Raw genomic sequence first — 14,884 nt, forward strand, 5'->3', positions numbered from 1 at the left:
TACCCTTTAATCCAAGGCTCAAGCTCGTAGTATATCCTTGAGGGTCTAAATAGTCCTCTCAAACTGGCCATCTGTCTAACGATGAAAAGTTGTGCTAAACTTCAACTTTGTACCCAAGACCTGTTGAAACTAGCCCCAAAATTTCAAAGTAAAATGAGTGTAATAATTAGACATAATCGAGACAGGTATGCCATGTAAATGAACTACTTCTTTTATATAAAGATCTACAAAACTCTTAGGGGTTTGAGTAACTTGAATGGATAAAAAATATGGTGACTTAGTCAATCTATCCATGATTACTCAGATGACATCGTGCTGACGATGAGTCTTTGGTAGCTCTATAATAAAATTCATAGTGATTTCTTTCCATTTTCACTGAGGAATCTCAATAGGCTGCAATAAACCACTAGGTCTCTGATGCTCGATCTTGACTTGCTGGCAAGTCAAATACTTGAAAACATAGACTGCAATATCTTTCTTCATACCATTTCACCAGTACTGTTGTTGAAGGTCATTATACATTTTGGTACTCCCAAGGTGGATGGTGTATTTGGATTTGTGAGCCTCGTCTAGAAGCTCTTGCCTTAACTCGATATCATTAGGTACCCAAATACGATCCTTCATACGAATACCTTCGTCCTCTCTGTGGTGAAAAGAGGTGTCACTCACCTGAGTAAGGGCATTTAGCTTCTCAAACTGAGTGTTCTTCTGTTGTGCTGCTATGATCGTGACAAAGATATCGAGTTGCACGACTAGGCTTGCTAGTCAGATCGTGCTTTGGCTCACAACAAAAAGCCTCCAAGCAATGAAATTCTCTAGCAGTTTTCATCCTCCACTAAGGCAACTAGATAGAACATCACTAGACTCCCTGCTAAAAGCAACAACTACAACATTAGCCTTACCTAAATGGTAGGATAAAGAAAAATCATAATCTTTAATGAATTTCAACCATCTACATTATCACATATTCAGCTCTTTTGGAAAAACAAATACTTCAATCTCTTGTGATTCGTGAACATTTTGAATTGTTCACCATACAAATAATTCCATCATATCTTCAATGTGAAGACTACAACAACCAACTCAAGATCATGTGTTAGGTAGTTATGCTCATGAACTTTCAACTAACGATATGCGTAAGCTATTACCTTACCATGTTGTATCAAAACAAACCCTAAACTTGTGCTTGAAACATCCAAATAGACCACAAAACCACCATTGTCGGATGGCAAAGATAAAACTAGAGCTGATGTGAGATTCTACTTAAGCATTTGGAACCTCTCTTTACACTTATTCGACCACTCGATCTTGGCTCCATTCCTCAGAAGCTTTGTCATATGCAAAGCAATATGGGAGAAGTCCTAAATAAACCATCAATAATACTTGGACAAACCAAGAAAGCTCTGAATCTTGTAAATATTCTGCCATTTCTTCCAATTCAAAACTGCCTCAACCTTGGTAGGATCCATAGCCATGCCATCTGCCGATATAACATGGGCAAGAAAAGAAACCTCCTTGAGCCAGAACTCGTATTTGGAGCATAGAGTTGATGCTCGCTAAGAATCTCTAAAGCATACGCAAATCCTCTTAATGCTCTCTCATTCTCTTAATAAATCAAGATGTCATCTATAAAGATGATCACGAACAAATTCAAGAATGGCTAGAAAATACGATTCATCATATCCATAGATGTAGCAGGGGCATTCGTGAGTCCAAACAGCAACACCATAAACTCATAGTGCTCATAACGAGTTTGAAAAGCAGTCTTGGTTATATCCTCTGATTTAATTTGCAGCTGATGGTACCCAGATCTCAAATCATTCTTCAAAAAGACCTTAAAAAATCACCAATAAAACAATATCATAACAAAAGTAATAAAAGAATACATATCTTATAAAAAGTATAAGCACGGAGGTCTAAAGTGAAGCTTTACCTTAGCCTTCTGCAACTGATCTAATAGGTTTTCGATACAAGGTAATGGATACTTATTCTTTATGATAACTTGGCTAAGCATATGATAATCGATGCATAACCTCATCGATCCATGTTTCTTTTTTATGAAGAGAACGGGCACTCCCCATGGTGATACACTTGGCCGAATAAATTTGAAGCTCTTGGAGTTGCTTTTTCAGCTCCTCTAACTCAGCTGACGTCATACGATATAGAGCTTTGAAGACTTGAACAATCCCTGGAAAAATCTCAATGCTTGACTCTACTGCTCAAAGTGGCAGAAATCCTGATAACTCATCCAAAAACACATCTGGGTAGTCTCGCACTACCACAAGTTGTTCTAAAGATGAAACTTTAGATTCCTCTGAAGTCAGACTCACCAAAAATAAAATATCGCCTTTGCTCACATATTTTTTAGCCTTAAGAGATGAAAAAACATGGTGTCCCAAGGAAGGTCTAGACACATGATAGAAAATTTCAAGACAATCAGATCATGATAAGACTACTTTCCCCTCTCAACATTGAATAATGGTGTAATGCTCATACAGCCAATCCACAAGGATGACATCAAACTTGGTCATCTTGAGCAATACAAGACTGGTAAGTAAATACTACCTATCTAACTAAATAGATATATTTGGAAAATAAAAAGTACAAATATAGTTATCTACAAGATTGCTAGCATTTAGCACATGCTTTAAGGATTCTACCGGCAATTGTAATTGACAAGAAAATTGAGTAGAGATAAAAGAGTGAGTATCACCACTATCAAACAATACCAAAGCGACTCGACCCACAACTAGAATAGTACCTTGGACCAGATCATTGTCTTGGTGGTCACTCCTAGAAGCTACGTAAGTGCCTTCTTTTGCTGCTCGCCTTGCTGCTGAGGCTACTTACCCTTTGTTTTCTGCTCGATTGCTCTCCTCTCATCATTTTTCTTTTTAAATCAAGCTTGAACAAAATGCCCACCTTTGCCACAATAATGGCAGGTAGCATATGTGACAGGACAAGGCTTGTCGCCATGGACATGAGTACACCTTGTACAATGCTCCTCCTCGGATGTTTGATGTTTGGGTTGTTGCTTGCCTTCTATACGCATAAATGGATTATTGGCAGACGTGGTAAATTTTTGCTTCCCATGAAACTTTATCTTCTGTCGGCCTCCTTCAGACTGCTGCCCATACAACTTTCTTTGGAACTTTGAATTGGCAACCTAATCCTCCTCCAGAACAGTGGCCACCTCTATGGCCTTTAAGAGGGTCTTAGGTCCTCAAATAAGTACTTTGGTTTGAAGCACAGACTTCAAATCTTGAATGAATTTCATCGCTCTCTCTTCCTTGGTGACGTACACATTAGGGAAGAAATGCTCAAGTCCTCTAAATATGGTGATATAATCAAGGAGAGACATGACACCTTGCTCGAGCTCCAGAAATTCATGCATTTTCTTAGCCTTTTCATGTTCCGAGAAGTAGGCTTTAAAGAAAACCTATGTGAACTGCACCCAAGTGACTACCTGGCTCTCAAATCTGACTTGGTTGACTGTCTCCCACCATCATAAAGCTTGTTCTTTCAGTCGATAGGTGGCAAAGTCCACATGTCGATCCTCGAAAACACGAAGCACCCTAAAGATGTGTTTCATTTCCTTGACCCAATTCTCAACGACTATGGAGGTCAACTTTTCCCTTGAACACTGGAGGGTATATATTCATAAAGTTCTTGTACCCTAAGTTTCCCTCTACATTTTGGTGATGGTCGGCCAGGTTCTGCAAATTATCCCCCATGGCTTCCATTGTAGTGGATTGTCACTGCACCACCCCAACGACGATGGCCAAAGTGTCCATAAGGTCCTTCACCCTTCCTGCCCATGCTAGCTAGACAACAGAAGCAACATCACATAAGCAATCCAAGCATATTTCTAGGTTTAAAAACAAACATCACATATCATACATATTTTTTTCTTATATTTAATATTGACACATTCCATATATGTGCATCAACAACATTTACAAAATAGATAGCTTACCTATGAAGGCGGTCTCACTCGCATCTCGAGGCCACTCTTGCCCTTGCTTCGATACCAATTATAAAATCTCTAAAAACTCCAACCTTTAAAACTTTTCTCAAAACTTGAAATTTCAAGAAAATTTAAAATTTTTCACTTGTTATAAAGTTTTACATGACTCCCAAAAGAAATGTGTCAACGAGTTCATCTATGGCTACGTTTCAACCATTTCAAATACTAAACGGCCTGCCTGACCGCAAGCGCAAGCATATATTAACCTCCCAGTATCAGATACAATATGAAATCATCTGTAAACACAACTCGATTGAGTTTATTACTCTAAAAATTTTATATAATAAAATGTGAAAGATGAAATTTTATTTAAGACATTTAAGGAGTTACATAAAAGTTGAGATTTTGCAATCATGTTTTAATTTTTGCATATAGAAAATTAACAACATTCACAAGTTTATATCATTCAAAAATATTTACAAGACTTTAAACAAGTAATAATCTAGAAAAATAAAGTTTGGTGTTTACAAATCTATAAAATATCAAAAGTCTGGATCTCTCAGAGATCATAATAGATAAAAGTGTCATTTCAAGCACGCAGCAACCCATCCTTCGCTTTAATCTTCTAGGATGATATATGTAATGTTGTAGGGTATTAACTTCGTTCTCACAGGAAACTCAAAACCAAACTTAAAAAATACAAATCAAGTTTGTAATGGTACAACCATAGTGTGATTCTTATCATTTATAAAATGAGGGTCAAGGGAATCCACCTTATAACATTCATTCACATTATATTTGTTTATTCATTCACATCCATAGCATTCATTTATTCATATTCATGACATTCATTCGCATAAATGAATAATAATCAAGCAAGTTACATATAAATGTGTAAAGTAAATATGTCAAATCTCATTGACCTTATCCAAGGTAAAATACACATACATGCTTTTCAAATGAGTCAGGACATAAGAGTTTCTCACAAACAAAACATGTGCATTTATAACATTTCATATAACAAATAGGTCAAAGCCTCATTCGACCATTCATGTGTACTTTATACGTGCATACTTGTCAAGTAAATAAAACATACATGTCTATGGCAACTAAAGCATTCACATTTATTTTCTCAGAAAAGCATAAATGATTCAATCTCATGGCTATGTTATGCATTATTACATTCTATAGGTAATAGGTTAACTCTCATGACTACTTATGCACTTTTGCATTTTTATCAAATGAGAATAGGTTCATTATCTTGACCTTTTTCCGTGTGTTTCATACACCCATGCACCTCACATACATTACTATCAAGTCCTTTACTTGAATCATCATGTCAATCACATGACCTTATACATGTCTTTTTCATTCACATGTATGCTCATATGCAATGACATATGTAAATATTGAAAATTCTACATGTCTATATTTAGATGTTTATGCACATGATAAAAGTGATTCTACGAATCTAATGCATTGTTTCTCTTGATTATTTTAAACCCATCTAGTAAAATAGAAGGTATAGCCACCCAGAAACAATCATAGGAGTATTTATTATGATATGTATTTTATTTTTTGCTCTTATGGATTAAATATGTCTATCACAGGAGGTCAATCCTGCAATGCAGTGATTGGAAAATGTACATGAAGTCCTTGTATCGGCCTACGCTCGTGTATGCCACTCGAGCTAAAAACAAAGAGAATGTCTTCCCTTTGCAAAGTTTTTGTTCCTATACTTTGAATCTTCAAGTAGGCATATCCCTATAACCTCCATGGGACAGGGATGAGTGGCACCTCATTTGGACCTCTGGTTCCAAGTTTATCTTTTATTAAAGTCATAGGCCGCATTCCAGTGTCATTATCTCACAGAATAACCCTCTCTTGCCTTTATGCAGGATTCATTCACAACATGTTTTTATGCATGATACATGTCATATTTCATTCATGCTCACATGCATGATACATGACATATTCAACTATGTTTTTATGCATGATATATGTCATAATTCATTCATGCTTACATACATGATTCATTCATTTTATATTCATATGCATGATACATTCATTGTATACATGACATACTTCACATACAAACAATTTATGCAAGCATTCAATTCGATCATGCATTCGTATCATTCATGCATACATTCATAGACATGCATGAACACACATGTACCATAAGAAAAATATTTCTATTCTCATATATTCAAATCATGTTCCGCATGATCTTCAAACTTTATTCAATATTTTGCATAATGTATTGCATCAATATTACTTACCACGGATAGTTGACCCGATTTTATATCATTTGCATTCCTTTGAATGCATTTGGCTTATAGTAGCTTGTGATACTAGCATTAGAATTATTTCGAATATGCTTTGGCTTTTAACCACTTGCGATACTTAACATTAAGTATTATATTAATTGTAGTACTTGCATAACAATTCTTATATTCGCATGGTATGAACATTTAATCATTTAATATATGTCTAAACTAAACTAACACATGTATCTATGCACACTCAATGGCAAACATAAACAATGCATGAGTACTTGCACAAAGTTGAATTTATAATGTGTGTGTTAACATAGTTAACTACGCACATTTGTAATTGCTTTCATGCATTTTTATGATGCATTTTATACATAATATAACCATAACTCAAATGTATACAGAACTACTTCAAAACTGAGTTTTAAACACACATGATTGATATTTTTAAAAAATTGATTTTGAATATCGTTCAAAACCGCATCTAAATGTGGAATTTGTTCTTTCTTAAGTATTTTACCGAACACTTAACATGCGGCACAATTATTTAAAAAAACTAAAATTTCGAAATTGATAACATGTAAAACAAAATTAAATATATTAATTAAACAAATCTAATTGCATGCTTACATCACCTAATTATTTAAAAAACATAATCAACTATTAGTCGCATCAAAAACCTAACTACTCAAATGTGATACTACACTACAAGCATAGACTAACTTAACTCTAAAACACACTAGATTGTGACAAAACAACTTAAATGAACATTCTAAAAATTTAGTTAAGGGTTTCTAGCCTCGTAGATCCGATATATATATATGTGGTGAAACCTGAAAACTAAGGGGTTTCGCAAACTCTGCAACGAACCGCCGCTTTGACAATTCATCGAACACTTGGTGTGTACATGCAACACCAAGAGAAACAAAAAAAAAAATGTTAAGCTGGGGCACTTTCTCGTTGACAGAGAGTACTATAATGCTTCACAAATCATGAGGTGGTGTCGGAAGACATCTCTGCACACAAAACAACCCATAACGAAGATCAAGTATGGTGATTTCTTCAAAAATTGACCTAAACAATACAAAATGGCACCTAAGGCTGGTCGGTTGTGGCTGGACAACCTCCACAGTATATATGCACTCCAAGAACACTCATGATGTTGCATGGTTTCCAAGGAGCATGATTCTCAAGATGAGTGCCATTTTTTTTAGGAAAATTGATCCAAAAAGGAGCAAAATCAAAGAAGGAGATGAAGTGGATTGAATCAATGATAATGATGATGACAGAGATGGCGCCAATCTGTTGGGACATGATTCTCAAAGCTGAAAATAATACAAATCCCAAAAAATCTCATTTTAGAGAAAATTGACTAGAAGAAAACCCCAACAAAAAGAAAGAAATAGGTAGAGAAGAAGGAGGTGGAGAAAAAGAGATTCACCTATGCGTCAATGGAGTTGTGATGCAAATCCCAAGAAAATTGGATGGCACAAATCCCAATGTTGTTAGCTAGGGTGAAAGGAGAAGAAGATAGGGTTTTCTCTTCTCAAAACCAAAGGAAATAGGGGAAACTAGGGGTGTCAACTTTTAGGGATTGAAAAGAACAAAAATAAAGGGGGTCAAATGCCCTAGTGGGCCCCACATGACCTCTTTTTAAACCATTGTGCACCTATTCCAAAACAGGTCCAAATCGGATCCGTTTTGGATCCATTTTACTTTAAAACCCTAAATCTGGTTATTTAAAAAATCCTATAGTAAAATAAATTATAAAATCTCATATCTAGATGTATTATTTCAAATTTACAATTATAAATAACTATGAATGTCTTTAAGATCCATAAAAACCTTAATTTGGGTCAACCCATTGGGTCCAAACCCATATAGACTACGTAAATTTGTTTCATTTATTATATAAAATCCTAAATCTTGCTAAAACAAAATAAATTTCTAATCTTTAAACAAATTTTTTTAGCAATTCTTTAATTATTAATTATATTAGATTAAAATATCCACTTAAATAATTTATGACCAAAATTCTGTTTGATAAAATTCATTCGCAAGCTACTTAAATACATCTAGTTAAGCAAAAAAAACATTGAAAATACTTTGATAAGATAAAGGCACAATTAAATATATAGTTTTAATTATAAATTAATTATTTTTAATAGTTAATTGTCTGAAATAATTCTCAAAATGCCAATTATACCCTTATTGTCCATAAATGAGTAAATAAAGACAAAATTTATCCTGAAATGAAATTTAAAAGCTAAAAACAAATTTCTAACTTGAGGATAAAGATGTTTACTTTATTTATTTATAATTCTCAAAAAGTACAAGTTTTACAGAATATCTACATGTTTCAAGTTTTGTTTTCATTCTCCTACGTAGTCTTGGGGTATAATGATCCAATTATTTCTGGATCAAAGGGAAAGTGACATTTTAGGAGGTTCCTCTTCCTCCAGCAACAATGCCCTAATCATGAGGAAAATTTCTTTTTTCAATTCATGTTTCTTCATTCTTTCTTATAACTCTTTCAACTTTTTGAATTTTTTGTCTTTCTCCTTTTCTTTGTCTACAAAATTTCTTCTTTTTCCTTCTCATGCATTCTAGAGCAAAAATCATGACCTTTTTTTTTTCACAACTAGCCTAAGAATTCTCTAGCTTTCTGCCCTTGATCTGTGAGATGGTTCTACAATTTTTGCACATAACCATGATTTTTCAGAGTTTAGCTTATCTGTTCTACCCCCTTCTTTAGAAGATTCAGACATCTCTGAACATTTTGCATTTTCTGATTTTGTAATTTCAATTTCTTCCTCTCGCTTTGATGCTAACATTTCTACCTCTTCTTGGCCGAAGGGCATGTCTCTAGGATTCTTATACTAGAAATTTGTAGGTTTAGGGTTGAGACCTATTTTAATTATGGAAACTCGCAGGTCTGGGTCAACCTCAATTTTGGGAAGAATTATTGAATTGGAAAAGGCTCTGGGGAATGGTAGGCCTTCTGTTGGATTTTTGTAGATAAAAAATTTTATTGGTGGTGGATGGAGATTATTTATCAAAGCTTTTCTCATAAAAGAGATTTCCTTGGAAGAAGGTATCCTCTTGGCTTGGTGACTCTTGAGAAGATACGAAATAAGGAATTCTTGAGAAGAGATGCTTTGATTGGCTTTAGAGGACAAATAGGCTAATATTAGATTTTCTTAACAATGCCTACGTTGTTGACTTTGTTTTGGTGACCTGGGAAAGAATCCTTGTTTATACCTAGATCTTGGTTGGGAGTGGAGGGTTGGCTACTATCAATTAACACCAACTCTCCTTTGTCTAGGTTGTCTTGGACAATGTGTTTCAAGACTGTCATGCCCCATACTTACAAAACTTGTTTGGATCATTACCTTTCATCACTGGTGGATTTGGAACTTCTAGAAATTTGAGAATTCCTGCTTGGATCATAATGTTTATCACTTCTTCATATGATTGACACATTTTAGTAAATTTTTTATCCTTGGTCCAATGTGGGTGATAAATCCTTCATTTCTAAGCTATAGATGACTTGTTTCATTGGGGAGTCTTTTGCACTGTCAGTTTATTCTAGACTTGATTTTGCTCTGAGTTCTCTTGATGATTCTTGGGTTTTTAGTTTTCCTTGTCATTTTTGTTGACAATATACTTGATTTTTTCAGAGAACCAGTTTTGTTGTATCCTCCTGCTTTTTTTTCTCCCTGCTTAATGATAACCTCCTCGTACAGACCCCTCTTGATGCCAATTTCGATACATTTTGCTCTCTATAGGAGTTCTTTAAAATTATTGGCTTGTAATGTGTTTATTCAGTTTTTCAGTGGTTGAGTAAAATTATCTAGAATAATCATGAGAGCATTTCTTTTCAAAGATTAGCCATTTTGTTTTACACTATCTTCCATCATTGTATGAATTCTAAAGTTGCTCATCCTTTTTCTGCCTGATGTTACCCACAAAGATGACTAATGGTTGGGAGAGTTTCAGCATTATAATGGAATCGCTTGATAAACTGATTTATCAAATCATCAAATTTCTTAAATTACTGAAGATTTAGAGTGAAAAACCATGCAAGAGCAACCCCCTCCAAGCTTCTAGGAAACAAATGAATCATGACTATGTCATTGTTATAGTAGTCAATACAGCCATTTATGAACATTGTCATGTGATTGTAGGGTATCTGGTTCCATTGAACTTGATGAACTTTTTTAAAGCATTTTTCATTGCTTCTATGTTTCCCTCAAGGGGGAAATCTTTGATAGTGAAGGTCTTTTTTGCTTCTTGACCCTTTACTTGAAGGTTCAATTGTTTGAATAAATTTTCAAGATCCTTTACTTTTTGTTTCATTTCCTCCAATTCATCATCTTTCTTTTTGGATTTTAGATGAGACTTTTTTTTATTTTCCTCTTCTTTTGAGCTCGAGGATGAATTGTTCTTGTATTTCATCACTTTCTTCCCCTTTAGTTTGATTTTTCTTTTGTCTTCATCGGTGTCACTGCTGTTATTGTGACTTTTGGAGGGATATTTTGATTTCCTTATGACGATCTTTTTTTGAGGAAGAATTTTCATCATAATTCTTCTTCATTTTTTTTCTTTCAATTTTGTTATGTTAACTTGTGGCCAACTACTTGAGTACTATTGTAATACTTGTAAACGACTTGGCTATCATGTATTCAGCTTGGTTCTAAGTGGCATGAGTGTAATTAAGAGGTATATTTAGGGTAAACTGTTAGGTTGTGAGGCTTAGCCCAAATGATGTGATTTATTCCAAGTTCTATTTTAGTTTTTTCTTTTTCTTTTTTGAAAGGCAAGCTGGGGTTAGGCAGACCCCTACCAGATATCTCTTAAGCCCCAAGTGGCAGAGGGATTCGAACCTGGGCCTTCAGCTTGGCACAGGACTCGGCTTACCATATGGGATACTATATCGGTGGTATTTTAGTTTTTTCTTAATGCAATGAAGTTCTTTGAGAGGTCTCCCGTGGAGGGTTGCCCTTCATCTAAAAGGATTAGGCTCAGGTAGTTAGGCCTCTAACAACTTTAGATTATTCTCTAACCATTCCCAACCATCCTTATACCAACTAAACCACTCATCCAACCAATCCAAAGCTGACCCAACCCACCTCTATCTCTAACCCTTTCAGCTAAACCCTCTATTTTCCACTTTAGTCTCTCATCAACCCAACACCTCTTTTCCTCTTATTTTCCTTAAGCGTTAAAAAGTGAGTACAACATTTGGTATCAGAGCAACAAGGATTCAATTGCCATTATTCAAGTATTCACAACAACGAAAATCTACAGAGTAGCTCTACTTGCAAGAAGAAGCACGCCTGACCAATCTGGACTATTCGGATAACCAAGTAGCAAGATCAAGTGAGGAGGGTGGTGCAGATCTCCATTCATGTGGAGGACATCTGAATCAGTGTTGTGAATAGGTGAGTTACAGTAGAAACTTATCTTGGGTAGAAGTTCTTGGAAATTGAGGTCAATTCTTGTTGAATTCCACGTGTAGATCCCTCTATGTGCTGAGTTCCAATAATCCTGACGTTCTTTGGGTGTAAGAATGATTTGGGTTGGAAGAATTGCAACTTTTGAGTAATTAAAAGCATTATTTTATCAAAATCAATAGATCTAAAAGTTTTGGTGTGCAAAAATTTTCATTGAAGGAGTGTGATCTTGTTGAGTTTACGTGTAGTCTCTACTTCACGTTGGAGCTCCAAGATTTGGACCATTGAACAATTTTTGTGGAGAAATCCATAACTCTGTCATAAATTTGATTTTGGGTCTGACATATAATAAAATTTAGTGGAATTTGTGTTGAATGAAGGTGAAATTGAAATGGTTTGTGAATTGTATGAATTTTGGGTCAAATCTTGATTAGACTCACATGGTCTACGTTGCCGTTCTAAGTGTAGGGCAACTTTTTAAAGGAATTTCATACTTCAGTTAGTAATTTTTCTTTGGGTCGGTTATATGCTGAGACACAGTAGATTGCATACTGTATGAAGTTGGTTCTTGAGTCACTTGAAGTTTGAGTGAATCTTGGGTAAGTTCTTAGACTGAATTTACGTGGTTCATGAAAAATCACTCTAGTGGTCTCAAGATCTTGATCTTGTTCATGAATGTGTTGAATTTGGGTTCAAATTTCTGTTGAAGTGTTTATTAAAAAAAAAAAAAATTGTTAATTAGAGTGTTTGGAGTTTGGTGGAAGCTCATAACTCGTGAGTTGGTGTTTTGGTCCCGGCCAGGCCAGTTCTAATCCCAAAAATTTATCAGATTCAAAATAACATATCTCCCAAGATCTGTGGAGTTTTGGTCTAAAATTTTTCCTGTATCTTTGCTTACATGTTAACCTTCAAATGAGAGTAATTTTTCGGTGCAACCTGTTTTTACCATTCTGTTCTTTTCTGAACATGTCATGGCCAGACCAGTTTGACTTGTGGACTCACTTACCCCAACTTAGACAACCATTGGGGTCAAAAAATTGAACTGTAGACTCACAAGACACCATACTTGAAGACCAAACCAAGCCTTGACCTATCAGTAACCCTCTCAGGACCCATTTCACCCATTCAAACCCGGACCAGAAAACCAAGTTGATGACTACCATGGCTGAAAGTCATTATTGAATCATCTGGCAAAGATATTGTCTCTCACTAAGGAAGGAAGAGGCAGAGGCAACCTTGATTGTTGATAAGCTGTGGAAGTTTGACCGGATTCAGTGTTCCTGAACTAGCAAAGATCAGAACTATTATACTTGCCACATTGCCCGAATGAATCTGATTGGGAATAAATGAATCTGAAAGGATAAGGCTCCTGATTGGTTCCCCACTCTTGCTGATATGTGACCGTGTCTGCTAATTATAATATGTTTATCTGGTAGGGGTCCGCCTATCAGTTTATTCACATATAAAGCAAATTGCATAAAAAAAACCTCCATGCCATGCCAATGAGGGAGATGATCCTTCCAAATTTTGATCATTCCCGGTTGGTTTGTCAATGGGTCGGGTCAAGGTTGACCCGGATTCGCCCATATAACTAATAATTGGGTTTGGGTTCAGGTGCAGATTCAGGTTTTGTTGGGTCATGAAAATTAATAGAAACTCAAAGCTGGACATGAAAAATATAAATATAATACTTGGGTTGGGTCGAGTACTCAGAAAAATTCATGACCCAAACCTGCATATTGTTCGAGTCAGGTTCAGGTCGACCCTAATATTATTTGGTTCCTACTTTTCATGCCCATACTCAGAAATTCAGCTAACCGATACAAACCGAACACGTTGATAGCTAATTCGCGACCTAGCTAATTTATCTAGGCTTCTAGCCAAAAATTGGCATGTTTAGAAACATATGATATACAATATCTGCATTTCTTGGCATTCTTTGGGTAATGACAAAGTTCAACCATACAGCCATCCCATCCCATTTGGATGAGGTGCATCCTAATTTGAGAGTTGAGACTAGTGACAAGAATATTTAAAACTAGAACGAGTCAATTGGTTTAACCAGGTGGGTTTGCATTGTTAGCTTTCTTTTGAATGTTATTGAAAACACGTAGACACTTTCATTAAAGCAAGAAATTTTTTTAAAGGAAAATAAAAGTTTGCCTATGAGAAGTTTTGATACGATAACTTTTCTAAATGAAAAACTCTCACTTGTTTGTGTGGCATGAGAAAAACATAATGAAATTTGTGATAAAAATGAGATTGAAAGAAGGGTCAATCAGCCCTCTGAGAGAAGAGAGAGAGAGGTGGTAGACCACACCCAAGAAAGAGAGACCTGAAAATGGTAGTGGGTGGGAGTAGGGGTGAAGCCACATTATGGAGGGTGGGCATGGGCCCACCTTGACCTGAAGGGTATGTGGGCACTTGTGCCCGACAACCCCAACCCAAAGGGGGCGACCAGCCACGACCCTTTTGACTTTCCCCGTACTCTCTCTCTCTCTCTTCCTCAAAACTCTAGATCTGCCCTCGGGTGGACAGCCCTATGTGGTTGGGTCTTCCTCTTCTTCTTCTTTTCTTAGATGGGTCTCAAAAAAATTTGTTGGGTCATCCATTAATTTTTTTGCTTGATAGGGTTTTGATTATAAGGTTATTTTATTTTAGTTAGCATAATGGATGATGTTTGTTAGTGTCTAGGTTATTTATTTATTTTAATAACATGAATATTTAATTAAGAATTTTGTTTTAATTCTTAAAAAAACATGAATATGTTAATTTTGGTTTTTCAAATGACATGAGAATTTAATTAGGTATATCTATATTTTTTTAACAATCAATGTTACATGATTCCATGAATGCATTCCTGATTTTGGTTGGCATTTTGTAAGACTTTTATTTATTTTTTAATAGCATATCTATGAATGATGTTTGTTAGGTTTTAAGGTTTTAGGGTTTTAATTTGGGTTTTGTAGAATGGCATAAATATTTAGTTATGGCTTTAGCCTTTTTAGGTTTTCTTGTGTTTTGTTTTCTAATTACCATTATGCATGAATCCATTAATAATGAATTTTTTATTTTGGTTAAATATTAAGATTTTTTTATCAAATATAAATTAGGGTTTTGATTTATTTTTTTATAAATGACATGAATGTAATTATGGTTTTAGGAATTTTAAGTGTTTTTAATTT

Source organism: Nuphar pumila, chromosome 12 (genome assembly GCF_984573655.1).
Source record: "Nuphar pumila chromosome 12, dmNupPumi1.hap1.1, whole genome shotgun sequence".
Classification (NCBI taxonomy): Eukaryota; Viridiplantae; Streptophyta; class Magnoliopsida; order Nymphaeales; family Nymphaeaceae; genus Nuphar; species Nuphar pumila.